This window comes from Schistocerca serialis, chromosome 1 (genome assembly GCF_023864345.2).
Source record: "Schistocerca serialis cubense isolate TAMUIC-IGC-003099 chromosome 1, iqSchSeri2.2, whole genome shotgun sequence".
Taxonomy (NCBI): domain Eukaryota; kingdom Metazoa; phylum Arthropoda; class Insecta; order Orthoptera; family Acrididae; genus Schistocerca; species Schistocerca serialis.
In genome coordinates, this window is record NC_064638.1 from 1,057,771,963 (window position 1) to 1,057,784,587 (window position 12,625).

General features: G+C 42.9%; 1 protein-coding gene across 1 annotated transcript in view; it reads left to right on the top strand.

Annotated features, from left to right (window-relative positions):
* LOC126415503 (phospholipase B1, membrane-associated-like) overlaps window positions 1-12,625 on the top strand; it is a 153,444-nt gene that overhangs the window by 84,973 nt on the left and 55,846 nt on the right. The gene's annotated exons all lie outside the window — the stretch shown is intronic.

Consider the following 12,625-nt stretch of genomic DNA (forward strand, 5'->3'; position numbering starts at 1 on the left):
GCAACTTGCAGTAGCGAGTTGGGTTCACAACTTCGTTGGGTGTGAAAATTGCAAGACAAAGAACGGTAAATGAGAATGTAGTTAGGTGCATGAAAATACACAAGTGACTAGTGTTACTCAACTGCCGGCCTGGATGGCCGAGCGGTTCTAGGCACTACGGTCTGGAACTGCGCGACTGCTCCAGTCGCAGGTTCGAATCTTGCCTCGGGCATGGATGTGTGTGATGTCCTTAGGTTAGTTAGGTTTAGGTAGTTCTATGTGACTGATGACCTCAGTAGTTAAGCCCCATAGTGCTCAGAGCCATTTGAACCATTTGTTACACAACTATGCATGATATCTGACTTCGAGAATTCAATATGGACTGAAGCTTCCACGTGCTGCAACCATCGCAACTGAATTAGGGCTGTTGACAAAAAATCCATTTGTCGATGTATCGGTATTTCTTCCAAAATATATCCATGCATATAGCCGAAATTTTTCTCTGCCTATACATCATATATCGGTATCAAAAGGGCAATATCGAGTGCCGATATTTTTATTTCGTATTACATTTTTCACAATATTCAGTAAATATTTGAAGTTTTACCTTTGAAATTCTAGATGAACATAATGTTACTTTCACCGTGTGAAGGAGCCTTACTAAAGTATATGTGCCATAAAAGAAGTTCGTTTGCCCCTTTTTTGGGGGCGGGGGGGGGGGGGGGGGTTCAACATGGTTCAAATGGCTGTAATCGAAGAACATCACACACATCCATGCCCGAGGCAGGATTCGAACCTGCGACCGTAGCAGCAGCGAGGTTCCGGACTCAAGCGCCTACAAATGTTCTGCCACAGCGGCCAGCGGGGGAGGGTGTGAATGGAATAACAAGATTTCCAAAGTGAAGAAATAGCAGACCAGCTGCGATAAGAAACAACCTTAACGCAACTAGTAAGTTATATCTTCACATCGGCCGTCTTCAAAAACAGCTGATGAAAATGAGGAACAAAAGTCTAAAGGACATGATTGGTCTTTACTGTGGACGGAGACGTGTGAGGGGAAATGCTGTCTAAATCGGCGCTTCTAATAGAAACTGCAGTTTTTAGTTCCTCGTATTCTCCTAGTTCACTGGCGTTGGCAGTAATGGAATAACAAGGAAACCGATGTGAAGTGTTCCGAACAAATCCGATCTGTGACGATACCGAATGACGGACCTATTAGACACCTTTTGTTGAGCCACTTACATGCAGATCCGTTGTTAGCAAAGTGGTTATCGCCAAGCGTGAATGTACATCGTTTTCCTTTCAGTTCTTGCTCTAAGAGTGGTAGGCAGCCTGCTAGCTTGCTGATGCACGGAATATTTAATAATAAATCAATACTTAAATATACAACTGTAAAGCCTACAGGATGTTTACAATGTGCAGCCGATATTTATCTAGCGAGGTACGGCTACGATTTTTCCGTCGATACATCGATACCTTCTCCTCGCTGTTTCGTAGCCGACAACGATATTTTTAAAATATCAATACATGAGATTTCGGTATTTTTAAAAATGTCAACAGTCCCAATCTAAATATTGTGGTAAGGATTCAAGGTGCTCTTTGGTAACTGCCCGCACAGCTGTTTGTATGCGAGTCTGCCACGCGTAACAGTTACTGACAGATTCGTTGCGCACTTGTTCGATTCGTGACATGCGAGATGAGTAGGCAAGCTTGAGAAGTCGTACTACCGGTTCTCATTAAATAGAGCTTGCCAAATTAACTACTCGTCAAATACGTTCAGGCATTGCTGCTGTAGAAATATGGGAAGTTGATATGACTGAAGCAGAGGCAGTACTTCTTCTAGGTGAAAAGGATTTCTGAGGAGCACTTGCAGTTCACATTTCTCTTAGCACGACTTCAGAGTCCCCCTGTTGCATTCAGTGACGTTCAAGTCAGCGCTGAAAGAAAGTACTTTCAGAAAATTCCTAATACTTAACACTTATGTTAGATGTTAACATAACAGACCACTACCAAAAAATTATTTTTCTAAAATACAAAGCGACCAAAGAAGGAGAAGACATGATAGCAAGGCTTACAAGGTTCCTCGACCATAATCAAATAATTAAAATTTAAATTAACAAATAAAGACCGTTGAGATCTGAAACGCTAGTACAATGTTTATATAACTTAAAAGAGCAATAAGGTTATAAAAAGAGAGCTTCTTTTAATTAACAAACGGAATGACTCAGAATTGCTTTAAAATTTCAGCTTAACTTTAAATAGAAGCATTATACGCCACGGCTGCGCTTCTAAGAAATAGCACTGCAGAAGACGGACAGCGCAAGCTTTCGCTGCCCAGGATTTGTGTACAGAGTCGCATAAATAGGCGTCTGTGTAAGCCGACTGGACCCAGAATGACTGAGTCTGGCGAGGACCGGTAAACAGCTACGATGCTAGAGCACATGCCGTCTTAAACAAATTCCCTGCAGCACAAATAAATTTCAGTAAGCGCAAGCTCAAGTCACAGCCAAGCTTATAAGAAATAATGATTACGCTCTCAGTTGTTAACCAATTTCTTACTCAGCGATACTCGAAATTTAACGGTGTTCTAAGAAAAAACTGAAGACACCACTTGCAGTTGGCTTAAGGGGGTAGGACATCAAACGGGCCGACTTGGAGCAAGAGGGGCACCACAGGACATTTAAATTTCCACTGTCTATACTTTTACAAATAAATTCATAAAACTTTAACAGCATGACCGGGAAGGATATAGAATTCATACTCATAGCAGTGGAAGCTCAAAATCGTAACAAAACACATTTTTTTTACATGTGAAATTTCATCATTTTTTCACTTACTACTGGCTGCATTTGTTGCTATAGGTACACTTTTCTTCCTAAGTAAGAGAGATTCTTCGATGACTTTAGCACAGCATACAAACCATAGTTACAGGTGTATGAAACTCCAGAAGTTATTTAATTTATGAAAAAATGAATGAACTGTTACATTTTAAACTTCATGTTTAGAAAAAATTCAAGTTTTATAGTTAATGATCTCAATTTTTTCCACAGTTTTTAATAGATTTGGAAAATTCTAGAGTTTCATACACTTGTAACTACTGTTTGTATGCTATGAAAAATGCATGGAAGAATCTCTCTTACTTAGGAAGAAAAGTGTACCTATAGCAACAAATGCAGCCAGTAATAAGTGAAAAAAGATCTAATTTCACATGTAAAAAACGCTATTTTGCTACGTTTTTGAACTTCTACTGCAATGAGTGTGAGTCCTCAATCCTTCCTGGTCATGGTGCCAAAGTTTTATGAATTTATTTGTAAAAGTATAGACGGTAGAAATTAAAATGTCCTGTGGTGACTCTCCTGCTCCAAGTCGATCCGTTTGACGTCCTACCCTCCTTAACGAAATTTCAGAATTCAGTAGGTATACCAAACCCTGCTGGAACAAACTGCGAGCCAATTGCCTCAGATTCTACGACTCCTGGGGATGAAAACAGTCCAGGCAAGCACATAACGGACAATGTGTCCTAAAACAAACTAAAATTTCCATATAACCCACTTAAATAAAACCAACACTCGATATACACGACCTGAAACAAAATAAATAGTACATTAGATTCAGTGAATAAGACATAGTGAATTCGAGTCCAGAAATACGATTAATGTACAAATTGAGCACAGCATTTATTCACAATGCTCAAATTAAACATAAGTCACATTGTTCTTAACACTGATAACATTCGCGCAGCGCGAAAGTCCACTTTCACGCCAGGAATACACAACCTGAAGATAGCCAGAAGACACTGCGTGGAAACATCTTGACAGCAAGTTGTAGACATTCGGAAGTTCACCCAAAATTTTATGAAACAATCTGTGATAATGTTAAGCATCGACATACACCGTACGCCGGAACTAATATCAGTGAATAGTTGTTTGCCTCAAGGAAGGCGAGAATTAATAAGAGGCAGGGAAAAGCACTTACACAAATGCTACTGCCAACGAACTTCACAAGCTTCGTTGTAGAGAGGGACATTAATCGAAATTAAAGGCGCCACAGACACTTAAAATTCACAGATCAAATTTCCAATAAGTTGCAATGTACAAAGATCTAACTAAATTGTTTAACAGACCTTTTTAACACACAAATTTTTACTCATACAATTCAGCCGGCAAATTCCATGGAGGTACTGGCTACAGTACCAATAAAGAGAACCGGAGCAGTTCGGCGGGTTTTTAATAATACACTCTTGAGGTACCTCGGCACTGCAAGCAAAACACAGCTGAACAGGACACTCGAAAATCCCTCCCAGTAAACTACAACTCCTCTGATACTCGCCTCATCATGCCAACTGTCAGACTGCTCTTGCGGGCTCAGCAAGCCGGCACTCCAGGCTACGCCAGAGGAAGCTGCGCTCGCTGGGAGACATCTTAGACCCAAAGACAAGAGCATATGATATCGATACGGTACGACAAGCCGCCACGGCTCATCTGCCTCTCTCAGGGCACTCGGCGCTTCAGTATATCGCTTGCGGAATGGTTGCTTCAGTGTACTCCTTGTCTAAGTAGATGGGCTAGTGACGCAATGAGAAAAGCAATATAATGAAGCAACCATTTCTCAGTTAATTGGTCTTTGCCCTGAGGAAGGCGGCTGCAACAAGGCCGAAACGTCGGTTATTTTAGCATTTTATAAAATAGCATAGCCGTACACCAAGAAATAATTCAATGGGACTGACTCCGACCACATAAGCCTACGTATTTACGTCATATTTCTGTTTTTTTCTATGTCAGCTTGCATTTTATCCTCTTTATTTCGGCTATTGTCTGTTGTTTTGTCGCCGCCAAAACAGCAAACCTCACCTACTGCTCATTTTCTAATATAGTTCCCTCAGCACCCCCTGATACAATATGAATAGATTACCATATCTTAATTATACTTTTGTTGCTGTTCATCATATAATATTTGTTGTAAGGTCTATCACCTCTGTTCAGTTGATCATCGATGTAACAAAGTTACAGTGTCATCGCTAAACCTCGTACTTTGTATTCCTTATCTTAGAATTTTATTTTCTAATCAAATTTTGCTGCGATCTTCCTTACTGACATGTACAGATTGAACAAGAAACCTCAAAGCTGACCATTCATGTTCTCTTAGAATTCTTTCATCTGTTTCTGTCATTACCTAAAGTTCCTTTCGAAACTCAGACAGCTGGCCGCTGTGGCCGAGCGGTTCTAGGCGCTTCACTCAGGAACCTCACTGCTGCTACGGTCGCAGGTTCTAATCCTGCCTCGGGCATGGATGTGTCTGATGTCCTTAGGTTAGTTAGGTTAAAGTATTTCTAGGTCTATGGGTCTGATGACCTCAGATGTTAAGTCTCATAGTGCTTAGAGCCATTTGAGCCATTTTTTTGAAACTCAGAAAGTCTGGTTATTGTAACTTACCCAGGCCCTACCTGCTTAATTTCCAGCCTATCTGCCATTGCTTCCAGTCTATCTGCCATTGGTGAATGTCATGACTAACAAATTATTCCAAGTCCTCATCTGCTTCCGGAAGTGGTTTGAAACTTAAACTCCGTTTCTGTATCTTTGTCATACCATTACAAAATCTATTTGGAGCTTTACAATTGCTCAGTTCACTTCCTGGTACACAGCTTTCTTTCACGTTTCTTAAACAAAGTGTGAAAATGATTATACTGTACTCTGTGCATAATTCTACCAAGCGATTCTCCCTAACATCTTTTCCTCTCATTCCTCCTACTATTTTCCCTTTTCTTTATTTTCCTACTATTGAATTTAGTCCCACACAACAATTAAATTCTCTTTTCCCTTTAACAGCTGAATAATTTATTTCATCCTCTCATTTTTTTTTGTTTTTCAGTCTGTTCGTCATCTGCAGGGATAGTGGACATACAGCATGTAATTAAATTCCCTTTACAGACTTTCAGGAGTTGTGGTGGAGACCGAGATGGTTATGTACCGGAAATGTACCGGTTTCCTGCTTCACGCAAAATACAACACACATTGCTCTCTGCCTCCTGCTACTTCTCGCCTTGGTCCACTTAGAAGCAGGGGTCGATGTGACCACTACCGACGTCAGCGCAGCTAAGGTGCCTTCGTACCAAGTTGTGGTACACACGATCACCTTATCTGGTCCTCCAGTATCCTCCAAAGCCATAACTCGTGGCAGTCGGTCTTCCTGGGATGCCACAGGGGTCTCGTAAATCAAGGATTCCATGTGACCCGTCGGGAGAACGTGGAGATGAAGCAACCGGCCCACTACGACCTATCAGCTGTTGCCCAAATCACTGGTCCAGATGGTCTCGGACCTCGCATGAAAAATTAGTTGGTGTGCCATCGTCGTGGACCCACATATTTTGACGAATGTGCAGTGAACATCTCCCAGAGGCCATACAGGACGTCATCAAGGAATTGCAAGTACGCGCCATTTGTAAGATGCGGCGGAAGAAGGTATTTCCCAATGACACGGTCATCTAGAAACTCTGCCCAGATGTGCAGACCGTATCGTTCCTGAAACCCGTTGGGGAGGCGGGGGGGGGGGGGGGGGGGGGAGGGTGGGCAGGATGGAGGGAAGGAGGGGGCGAAGATTTCTGCAAGTGGTTTTTTATCAGCCCACACACGACAGTTGTAGAAATCGAGAATACCTTCCTAGGCGAACGTCATGCGAGATATGTCTGTGAGAGAGCCACCTGCAGAAGTGGGCTCGTGACGTAAAAATCTACAGCTGCATTGCCAGTGCAGGTGTAGCTGCTACTCCTGCAGAACGTACTATGCACAGTCACTCTACCAGCTGTGTTTCTGATTTTCGTTGATAAGGGTTGGTATCACCCTGTATCCACTTGTGTAGTACAAGTGGATCGTAGTTTCATGTCTACCCTCACATATATATCGGCGATCACGGACTTTGAAGATCATACGCGACTTTACAATGTTCCTCCATAGATGGCGACATTATGCATTTTGGATCCAGATCCAGTTGTCACGGACACTCAGCTGCTGAAGAACTTCCCACCATCTCCTTGGTCGTCCGCATGGACGAATTCCATCAGGTTTTGCCGTAAGCACAGCCTTGACCCGGGACTTTTCTGGCCTCCTAGAAATGTGCCCAGCCAGGCTTATTCTCTGCGCTTTCATTTTCTGCACAGTGTTCGAATGATTCATTACGTCGTGCAGTTCCTGGTTCTTTCTACGTCTCCATCTGTTCTCTTCACGGTTTGGTCCAAAGATCTTTCTCATGATTTTCCATTCACAAATCAGCAGTTCTCTTCATCGTTCTTTGTGATGCTTAAGGTTTCTGTTCCTTATAAGTTTGGTCTTAACTGACAGATTTTTTGATGCCATTATCTGCTTCAGATCAAGATAAGTTTTAGACCCATTGACAATACGTTGATCAATTTCTTCTTGTAGGTTATTATACCTGTTGAACCAGGTTCCAAGGTATTTCAAAACTTTCACTCTCGTTATATTTCATATTATAGCGTGTAATGTGACTTTATTAGGGGCTTCTCTGGATACTTTAACATTTCAGTCTTCTCTATATTAATCGCCAGTCCAGTCTTACTGGAATTCTGTGCTAAGTCCTCTACGGTTTCTGCAGTCTCTTCCTCTGACTCCGCTATGGCTCCAATGTCGTCAGCACATCCGAATTGCTGTGTTCTTCCAGTCAGCTTCACCCCTTTCCCTCCACTTTCCATTGCCCAAATTACACTCTCCAGGACCATACTGAAAAGCAATTTTGAAATGGCATCACGTTATCTCATATCATTTTTAATGTTAAAATCCGTAGATAGCTTCCTCTGGTATATCACCTTTGCTTTTGCCTCCGTTGTACACACGTTCATCAAACTAATTAGCTTCCTTGGTATGCCGAGCAGCCTCAGGATACTGTACTTAATTCATTCATGTAAATTATCATCTGCCTTTGAGAATAATCTACAAATGTTACTAGGAATCGTTCACTGAATTCCCAGCACATCTTCCAGATTTGTTTCTAGGTAAAAATTTTTTCTACAGCTGATCTTCTTGCCCGAAAATCTACCTGAAAGTCTTCAACAATACCTTTAACAAAAGGCTTCAGCTCTTCAAGAATTATTAACGAAAACACTTTGTATGGTACACTTAGTAGAGAAATACCTATATAACTAATACCGTTCCTTTTATTGTTCTGTTTGTGCATTTGTACCATTCTTTCGCGACCTCCTCCTTCTCTATCTTTCACTTACGACATTGTACACTGACGTCAAAAGTAATGGGATAGCGACATGAACATATGCTGATGGGAGTGCATCGGCGGAGCTGTCATTTGTACTCAGCTGATTCATGTGAAAAGGTTTCCAATGTGATTATTGCCGCACAGCAGGAATTAAAAGACTTTGAAAGCGAAATGGTTGTTGGAGCTAGATGCATGGGACATTCCACTTCGAAATCGTTACGGAACTCAAGATTCCAAGATAAATGGTTCAAATGGCTCTGAGCACTATGGGACTTAACATCTGTGGTCATCAGTCCCCTAAAACTTAGAACTACTTAAACCTAACTAACCTAAGGAGAGCACACACATCCATACCCAAGGCAGGATTCGAACCTGCGACCGTAGCGGTCACGCGGTTCCAGACGGAAGCGCCTAGAACCGCACGGCCACACCGGCCGGCAATTCCAAGACAGACAGTGACAAAGGTGTGCCAAGAATATCAAGTTTCACACATTATCACTCACCACAGATCAGGCAGTGGCCGACGGTCTTCACTTGACGACCGACAGCAGCGGCGTTTGCGTAGAGCTGTCAGTGCTAATAGATAGGAAACATTACGTGAAATAACCACAGAAGTCAATGTGAGACGTACTATCCGTTAGGGCAGTGCGGTGAAAGTTGGCGTTAATGGGCTATTGCAGCAGACGACCTACGCGAGTGCCTTTGCTAACAGTACGACATCGCCTGCAGCGCCTCTCCTATGCTCGTGACAATATCAGTTGGACCGAAGACGACTCGAAAATCGCGTCCTGGTCAGAGCTGATGTAGTGTTCCAGTTTGGTGCAGACCTCACGAAGTCATGGACCCAAATCGTCAACATGGCACCGTGGATGTTGGTGGTGGCTCTGTGATGGTGGGAGCTACGTTTACGCGGAATGGGGGTTGGTCCCTCTGGTCCAACTGAATCGCTCATTAACTGGAAATGGTTACGTTCACCTGCTTGGAGACCATCTGCAGCTATTCATGGTCTTCATGTTACCTAACAACGATGTGACACGTCACTGGGTCAAAGCTGTTCGCAGCTGGTTTGAAAAACATTCTTGAAAATTCGAGTGAATCATTTCGCCATCCAGATCGCTCAACATGATGCCATTGAACGTTTATGGGACATATGCGAGAGGTCAGTTCGTTCTCAAGATCATGCACCAGCAACACTTTTGCAGTTACAGGTGGGCTATAGAGGCAGCATGCCTCAACATTTCTGCTGGAAGCTTCCAGCGAATTGTTGCGTCCTTGCCACTTCGAGTAGCTGCACTATGATGGGCAAAATGAGGCCAGTCAAAATATTAGGAGGTATGCTATGAGTTTTGTCAATTCAGTTTGTTTCTCTTTTGAAGTGTTCCACGTCCTGCCAAAACATCTGCCGTTATCCTATCTTCTGCTGACGTCTTATTATTCTCCAGTTTCTTAATTGTTGTATCTACATCCTGTTGAACTACTACAATTTCTTCTTCCTCTACATCCTCTGCGAAGACATTTACAGGATCTTCAGCATTCAGCAACTGCTCAAAATATTCCCACCACCTGTCCAGAATTCTTCAGTCGTCCGTCAGCATATTTCAATCCCTATTATTAACAACGAACCGCTCACTACTTTGACCGTTTCTAACATGTTTCAACATCTGACCCATTTTTCTGCTGTAAAATATTTGCATTTGCCCTCTGTATTTCATTAATCGTGTTGGTCATGAATTTTCTTTCCTTTATCGGCAGGATTCTGTTTACGAACTTCCAGTATGCTGAAATAGCTGTGGGTCAGCAGCTTCGGTTAAACAGCACAACGAAAAACGAGTTCAGAGTCGCAAATTTCATTTTTTCGTGTCCACTCGATGATTACTTTCAGGCCGGACCCATTTTCAAATAATCGTAACATAGTCCAAAATGGTATTTCAAAAAATGTAGCAATCATGTCGAACAGTTCATTTGCACATTTTCGACATGGGTTTCACATTTTAGGAAAAACCGTTTTTGTCTACGTTACGATGATCTGAAAATTGGTCCCGGCCCGAAATTAGTCATAGGGTGAATAAAAGGAAAGTGAAATTTGCAACTTTAGGCTGGTTTTTCGGTTGTATTGAAAATTCTGTTTGTTTCTCTTTTCATATTCTTCAGTGCTTCCCTGCTTTTCTGCACAATTTCTGTCCTGCGTGAGTGTTACTCCAGCTCTCTTCGTGGTCTACACAGCTCGTTGACATTCATCACTGAACCATTTCTTCTTGATTTTTGGCTCTTTTAGGCCTAGAATTGCCTTTACTGCTTCATTTACAGAGGTCTCTGTATACCTTCCCACTGAATGTTAGGACTTCTTCATCATTGTGACCTGATGCCAGGACTTCAGATTTGTTAAGCACTCTGATATTATACTGGTGACACAACTCTGAATCCTTAAGCTTCTCAACCTCAAACTGTCTCTTGACCACGTTGTTCCTATTTCTGTTGTAACAAAGCTGTAGTTATAGTTTGCCGATTACTACGTAATAATCTGTGTCCGTATCAGCCCCTTTGTAAGATCTAATATCTGTCATATACTTCCTGTACCTCTCATATGATTGTATTACCAATTGGGGAAGTCGAGGTCCCTTTGTGTATCTGTTTGTGGGGGCAGGTCTTTGAGCTCACCGCAAGGTTCTGCGTTAGTCCAAAACTGATGAGACGCAGCTTATTGTCATTTGTTTTGTATGTATACTCTTCTTCCTAATTGTTGACCTATACATGCCTTCCTGTCCCACTTTGGCACCGAAATCTCCCTTGATATTAATATTTCTGGTACCAATGTTTTCCATCGTCTTTCCCAGTTCTTTGTGAAAATAACTTTCCTCCTTGCATGCTGACAAAGGCAATGCTACAGAACTGCTTCTGCATTCAGAATATAAGAGAAAAATGTACGAACTTCTCGATGACGCAGCGTACAGAAGGATAGAAGGAGACCCGACAAGTCGCCTTCAAAGAAGAACCTTTGATCTTCTTCGCAGTACCTTTGATGGAAAAACTGTCAAGAAACTTCGACCACGAGCGGCTGCACCGCCACGACTATATGGGATACCAAAGGTCCACAAGGATGGGACACCTATGCGTCCAATAGTCAGCAACATAGGAGCAGCAACCTACGAACTGGTCCAACACCTGACGGTTCTCCTTAGTCCATTTGTGGGAAAATGCGAACACCACATCCGCAATTCCATCCACTTTGTACAATGTATACAAGAACTTTGGCTCCAGGGCAGCGACTTGTTAGTGAGCTTCGACGTAGCGCCCCTTTTCACTAGGGTACCACTGAACGACTCTGCCGATCTGATAAGCAAGAAATTCAACAACAACCTAACAAGGCTCTTCGAGGTCGTGCTCACCTCAACATACTTCCTGTTCGAAGGAAATTATTGTGAACAGACAGATGGCGTCGCCATGGGATGTCCGCTTTCACCGGTTGTAGCCAACTTTATTATGGGGAATTTCGAGGAGAAGGCACTAGAACAAGCCAAACAAAAACCAACTTGTTTCTTCCTCTACGTGGATGACACGTTCGTTGTTTGACCACATGGACGGGACAGCTTCAGTGAATTTCTCGAACACTTCAACTCGCTGCACCCCTACATACAGTTCACGATGGAGGTGGAGCAGGATGGTGCCCTACCGTTTCTTGACGTCCTGGTGAAACGGAAACCTGACGGCAAGCTGGGACACAGTGTATACAGAAAACCTACCTACACACACCGATTTGTACCTAAATGCCTTCAGTTGCCACCACAGCTCCCTGCGTGAAGGCGTTTTGCGCACACTTGTTCACAGGGCACGATCGATCTGCGATCAGGAGAGCCTTTCAGCAGAACTGCAGCACCTAGAGACAACATTTCGGAAAAATGAGTACAACCAGAAGCAAGAAAGATACGCACTCAGACAGACTGCGCCAAGAGAACAAGAAGAAGAAACAGAAGAACACAAGTCGTTGGTGTGCATTCTGTTTGTCGGAAACATCTCAAGAAAAATCGGCAGAATCCTGGAGAAACACAATGTGAAACGTGTATTCCGGCCTCCTGCAAAAATCTTGACTCTACTGGGTTCAGTGAAAGATGACATAGGTCTTTGAAAACCAGGCGTTTATCCAACTCCCTGTCAGTGCGGAAATTCATACATTGGGGAGACAGTCCGCACTGTAGAAGAGAGGTGCCGCGAACATAAGCGCCTTACTGGATTACGCCAGGCCACTAAATCAGCCGTGGCTGACCATTGCATAAAGAGTGGCCATACTATGGACTATGAAAAAACAAAAATACTCTGTCAATCCTCCTACTTCTGGGACTACGTTACTAAAGAGGCCATCGAAATCCGACAACAGGACGATCTAATTAACAAAGACAGCGGCCTGCAACTTAGTCAGGCTTCGAACCCT